General features: G+C 40.9%; 1 pseudogene; it reads right to left on the reverse strand.

Annotated features, from left to right (window-relative positions):
* Positions 1-944: 944 nt before the first annotated feature.
* Positions 945-1,343, reverse strand: LOC112823679 (ATPase inhibitor, mitochondrial pseudogene; annotated as a pseudogene).
* Between the last annotated feature and the right edge of the window lie 5,138 nt (positions 1,344-6,481).

Here is a 6,481-nt window from a genome sequence, read left to right on the forward strand (position 1 = left end):
TCAAGCCCAGGCAATCTGGCTCCAGAGTGTGTAGTACTGTCTGTCTCCAACACATTATGTAGCACTGAGCTAGACACAGACACCGGAGAACTAGGAAGTATGTGTAAGAAGCCAAAAGACTGGGAATTATATTCAAAGTTAGAACCATCTCCTTCAGATTAGTCACCTTTGGAAGAAATGCACTTAGAATCATAAAGTGTCACTCTTTAAAACATGTGTCATTACACCCCTGGTGCTGCCATCATAGCTGCTTTATAAATAAGTCAGCTGCCCGTATTTTAGAGTCTTACTTTATTCCTCACTAAAAGTGTAATGCCCTTCTTAATCACTGCACAATTCATAAATTCAGGCTCCAAATGACTCTTGGCCATTTCCAAAACCCAAATCCATCTCCAAAAGTCAAAGATTTGTCATCTTAGGGAATAATGCAAAGAATCTGCTGGGCCACCGAATCTTAGGGCAGGCCCCCAGAAACTTTTGAGTGATGGGAATTTCCTTGCGATGCAAGTATACCATTGCACTGTGGCTGCTTGGGAGGTGAGGGCTCTCACTTGGATGTCTAAGTTCAGGTTTCTTTATGAAACAAATCATTTATATAGCTTTAAAGCCAAATATCATCCACAGGTATGCTCTAGGGCTTTTATACCCTCACTGGGGAGGAAATTTTAAACACAAAGTAAAGTAATCAGGGAACAATATATGGCAGATAAAAGTCAAGGGCCAACATATATGGCATAACAAAAAGCACTATGGGATTTCATGATGGTGAGAAAGAATGTACAAAGCAACCAGTAAGTCAGGAAGGCATCATGGAAGAGGTGGCTCTTGACCTGAGCCTTTGGTGAAGAGGAGAATTAGATATGATTTTTTTTCATTGACGTCAATTTATTATAATCTGTTGGCAGCACACAGATAAGATAGTAATGAAACCAGAACTATGCTTCCATAGCAGTGGGCAATGATATGTAGCTATGCTATGGGAAGTGTGTATGTTTAATCATCAACATCATCATCATGTTTTAGATGTTTGATCTTCTTGTGCCGCTCAATTTCTTTCTGCAGACGTTCAATTTCCTTTATATGATGGGTGATTTCCTCTTCATGGTGTTTCTTCAAGGTTGCCAGTTGTTCTTTAGTGCGTGCTCAGAAGTATCGTTCCTCTTCAGCTTGCTCTCTCTTTCCGAAGGCCCCCCCTGCCTCCCGGATCGAGCCCGCACCGAAGTCCGACCGTTCGGAGCTGAAGCCTCGGGCTTGTATGGCCCTAACGCCCCACACGCCCAGCCGCACCCGGGCGGCCAACGCGGTGACAGCCATTGTTGTTGTAGCAGGACTTCTCCAGTCACCCACGGTCAGAATTGGATATGATTTTAATCACTGTGCTGAGAACTATGAACATGGTAGAAAGATGATAAATATTTGATGACTAACTCTTAATTCCTGACCCTCCCATGTTTGCTGAAACATTAAGAGACAGGATGGTTAACTTCCATACCCAACCAGTCTGAAAATTATGTTAAGTTTCTCTTCACTGAAATAAGCAGAACAGAATAAAAAGCCAAACAATCCCAAGAAAAAGCGAAAACAGTATTCTTAGAAAGTGATTAGGGCAATGTTTTTGTACTTGCTATTTAGAACGTGAGCCATATAAAGGAGGGACAGGACTTACACATGTTCTTTACAATCTGTGTTGTGCTTGAAAATATTTGGTGGAGTTATAACTCTCAAAAGTGCTGTGGGATGTCAGAGACAACTCTTTAAATAGCCCAGACTCAAAGCAGAAATACGCAAGGATGGGAATGATTGCTTCCTTCCAGAGACAGACCTTAATTATTCAGGTTCTATAAGATACAAGTTAATTTACAGCAACAGTGGCATTATTCTGTTAATTATTGATTTCTAAGTTGACATCGATAGAGAAATTCAGAGGAATCTTTCACAATCATCCAGTCATGCCCCAGTGGACTGAATACTGCCACCAAACTGCTCGTTCTAACGTGTAAATGTCCTTGGGGTTAAGGTGTTCAGTCTGAGGGATTAATTGACTGAGTTTTGAGGATGTTTATGTCTCTCTTTATTTCTTCAGGTACGCCTTTTTATATGTAAGCAGACTTGGTTATAAAATATAACAGGATGATTAGATCACAGAGTATTTACCTCTGGCTCTTCTTCCTCCCAGTCTTCCCCGCTCTTTTCTTCCTCTCCTTTTCTTTCTTTTTTTCCCTCTTGCCCCCTCCCTCCTTCCCGCCCCTCCATTTTTATCAGGACACCTCCAAGGCATATATGATAAAAGATCATTAATTAGGATATGGGCTATAACTAATCCACTGGCACTAAAACAAGTTTCATCCTAATATAGTTCTACTGGTTGGACCAAGTTGAAAGCAGTCTCCAGATTCATAAATAACCATTCAATATGATGAGTTGCCATGAGGTGACCACAAAAAAGGGTGGATGAAAGAACTGTTTAAAGAAACGCTGTCAGTATGGCATCTTTTGTACTTCTGGCACACAAGAGCACATGCACCAGCTCAAAATAAAACGGCCAAGGATAAAACTCTCCGAAAGAAGGAGAATTTTGAGGAGTTAGACCATGGCCATAATTTTAACCTAAAAACTATTCATCAAGTTCTACTCTGTACAGAGCTAGTGATGAAGGGATAGGAAGACTGCAGAGATGACCTTCACGTTTCTTGTAATACAGCTGGATGAGTAATGTATGAAGTCATCCTTAATAGGAGACTAGTTAATAAACAACAATTGAATGTTAACTAGGCAGAACATAGGGCTAGGGTATACTTGGGGACACTTGTATGGGAGACAAAATGTGACCATAGATAAAAAAGATTTTGTTACCTTTTTGCCAGCAATATATTATTTTTCCCTTCTAATCCCATTGGAGGCACCAACAACTTCCCTCCAACTGTTCCACAGAAGATAATCCACGCGAGCGTGTGCACACGGACACGTGCGTATTCTGAGGGAGTCACACGGGGACCCACATCACCTACAGATCCTGAACTACAGTCACTGTTGTCTCTAAAGGTATAGGTGCTGTCACTTAAAGACAGTCCTCCCAGAATTGAAATAACTAGGCAGGAGTCACTCATTAAATGTCATCCTTGGGTAGGCACAGTAAAGGTGTCGGGAGGAAGAAGCAGCTTATGTCAACAAGTGTTTACTGGGCACCTCTTTTGCTTTAGGGTGCCTGACCAAAAACATTTTCAACAAAAGTGCACCCTGTTAGCCTTTGGGGGAAATAAAATCTTCCTGCAGGTTTGGAGATAAATGCTTGGATATTGTGGCTGTGTTCTTTCATCTCATCCTTTTTTGCCTTCCCACACCTCAGGCACTTTAAAAGCTACTAAAGTTTGGTCATTTTCCCTCTGTAGTTATTCCTGGGCAGTTTTACTGTCCCTGGCATAGAAATCAAGAGTGTGGGATTGACTGAGCAGCTCAACCTGCTTCATACCAATGTCCTTTAGTGTGGTTATTATATCATGCCTTCCTCTACTGAGGCTTGCCTGCAATTATTTCAAACTGCTGTCACTTTCCTGTCAACCCTTCTTGTACTTTGAAGCCTGAGCTAAGAACCAGTGCATTATCCAAGGGCATCACATGGAAAACATGGATCTTGAATTTGAATTGGGATGTGTGTAGTCTCTGGATGGCTAATGCATCCTCCTTTCATAGGAATAGAACACCCAGGCCAACACTGGAAACCTGTGTGCCTAGGAGCTGTGTTACTTCAACATATCAGTCTGGCATGGGGACAGTCCCTGAGACCAGGACTGAGAGTGTCAAAGGGGCCAAAATGCTGAGAGAGTCAGATGCAAAACCAACCTATTTCTCTGCCTCTTACTTCTGTAGCAATGGCTTCAGGAAATTGGAGTGGTTAGCACAATGGAAACATTCCAAGTTTTAAAAGGGAGAAAGTGTTTGAAAATATTAGCGTAGGCTTTTTGGAGAAACAAAGAAATGTCGGGGAGAGTGCAGATCCCTATGAGGTACCACAAGAAGGTACTTGAAGTTGGCAATAAAAAATCAGGGTGATGGATGAAGTGAAGAGATAATTCTAGCCCCGTGACTTCTGACTACAGACTTCACCAGTATCCAGCTTAAATTATAATTACACAGAGCCTGCATGTTAGTCATAATTCACTAAATATTTTCTACGAGTCTATAGGATTGTTAATAGATAGTAAATGGAGAGCATATATTATGTGTAAATTGGATCGATGGTAACCTTGCACCAAGTCTCATTATGTGGTTTACTTTCTTCTCAATTGTTCTTTTGACCATGTAAAACTGTAAGTTAAAAACATCCTTTTAGAGTAAGTACATCCCACCAACTTTTGCTGCTTCTTTCCCAATTGCGGAGACTAGGCAAGCACACCCTTGACATTTCAGCTCTGCTTGGTTGTTGTTTTTATTCAATAAAGTCTGCTTTGGTAAGATAAACAAGCCCGAAGCACACATTATGGGGGTTCAGAGGAGATGCAAATGCCATAGGAGCTGAGGGGAGAGCAGTTAACTTCACATCGGATGACCAAGAAATCTTCCAGAAGGTAGCAATGGCATTTGACCTGAGCCATGCAGGATAGGACATGAAAAGATGAAAAGAATTATTCCAGGTGGTGGTACATAGATACGAGTTAGAGTTGTGAGTAAACAAGGTCAAGGATTTGATCAATAAATGACAGAAATAATGGGTGTAAGCCTAAACGAATGCTGAAGTGTCTAGATTTTAATACGTAGGCAATGAGGAGTCAATGGTATCTAAACAGATAAGGAACAAGATCAATGTCATGATTCAGGAAAATGTACGTGGAAGCAAAGCTCTGTATTTAGAAAAGGAATATAAATCATAACTTGCATTGGTAGCTGTAAGTCAAAGTCCCATTTTCATGCATACATTGTATTGAAACATCACATTGCCTATGCTGTATTTCCATATATGCCAGTAAAAAACGAATGTAGTGACGCCTGGGTGGCTCAGTCGGTTAAATGGCTGCCTTCGGCTCAGGTCACGATCCCACGGCCCTGGGATCGAGTCCCGCGTCGGGCTCTCTGCTCAGTGGGAAGCCTGCTTCTCCCGCTTCCTCTCCCCCTGCTTGTGTTCCCTCTCTCGCTGTCTCTCTCTCTGTCAAATAAATAAATAAAATCGTAAAAAAAACGAATATAAATGATCGGTATAGGTGTGTGTACATGTTATGTACTCAAAATAAACTATCATTCATCCAAATATTGCTCTCACACATGAGACGCATGTGTGCATACACACACCTCCACTAGGAAATGTTAAAAGCAAACTAATATTTATTTAACATAAGTGCCTACCATGTACCAGGTACTATTCTAGAAGCTGGAGACAAAGATAAATAAGGTCCCCCTGCCTTTTGAATTTATAACCTATTTGGGGGATGACAAACAAATGTAATAACGTATGAAGAAAGAAATTATAGTCTTGTAAACAAAATACAACAAAAAACACACAGAAGGTCAACAATAAACAAGACTTGGGGGCAAAAAAGCAGGGACTTTCTAGTAATTAGATGTCCTAAATCTTAATTCCTAATCTGGAACGGACAGAAGAATATTGGTCCGAGGAGTCCCGTCAGTGAAAAGACCACACAGATCGGAAATCAGCAAGGCCTTAGAAGATACTGTTTTCTCTTACTTTTACTTATAGACATAGAGCTATATGTAGCTGAAATAGTAAAACCTCTTTTCACTAAAGTCTACTTTTGACTTTAGAAAGCAAAGGACAAAATAACATCTAATTCTCATTTCCTGCCTTCTTTCAATTTCGTTCCTTTTGTGGAACATCAAGCTCCTATGAAGGTATTTGAAGCCGAGGAGAACTGGCATTCATGGAAAGCGAGGGCAGGGTGGGAGAAGAGCTCCTAGAATCTAGGCATACCAAGATTCCAGAAAACCTGTTCCCACAAGAATGCCCTTCCAGGGGTTTGTGCCGTGAAAAACTATGCCTACGGTCCCCCAAACAACAAAGGCAGGAGCAATCTGCAGAAGCAAGAAGACTGGTGTAATCCAGGACTATTTTGAAATTAGTTAATTAAAGAATCCAGCGAACTCATTCTGCTGCTAGTTACTAAGTGAATAAAAGATGCTTGGACTTGCTGTCATGCATGAGAGCCTCAAAAGGAGAAAGTACATCCGTCGCGGTGACATTTACTAACATAATTTTGGCTTAGCACCAACACCATATTTACTTTTTCAGCTTTCTTTTATATTTGCTGGCTCATGGGGTTTTTCTCAGCAAAACAGTTTTGTTAGGCTTGCTTTTATTACAGAGCTTTCCAGGTCATGTCTTCAACAGATGAATAAGATTTGTGAATCAGTTATATTGTAGCACTATTCATATTGCCAAAGTACAAAAATCTGCAAATCAGGGAAGAGAGTCTATTGGAATTAGCGCCACAGAATAAAGCACTAATGTGTTGATGCAGGAGCTTACTGTCAG

The sequence above is a fragment of the Callorhinus ursinus genome, unplaced genomic scaffold, assembly GCF_003265705.2.
Source record: "Callorhinus ursinus isolate GAN/ISIS: 27379988/994484 unplaced genomic scaffold, GSC_fseal_2.0 scaffold5, whole genome shotgun sequence".
Lineage (NCBI taxonomy): Eukaryota > Metazoa > Chordata > Mammalia > Carnivora > Otariidae > Callorhinus > Callorhinus ursinus.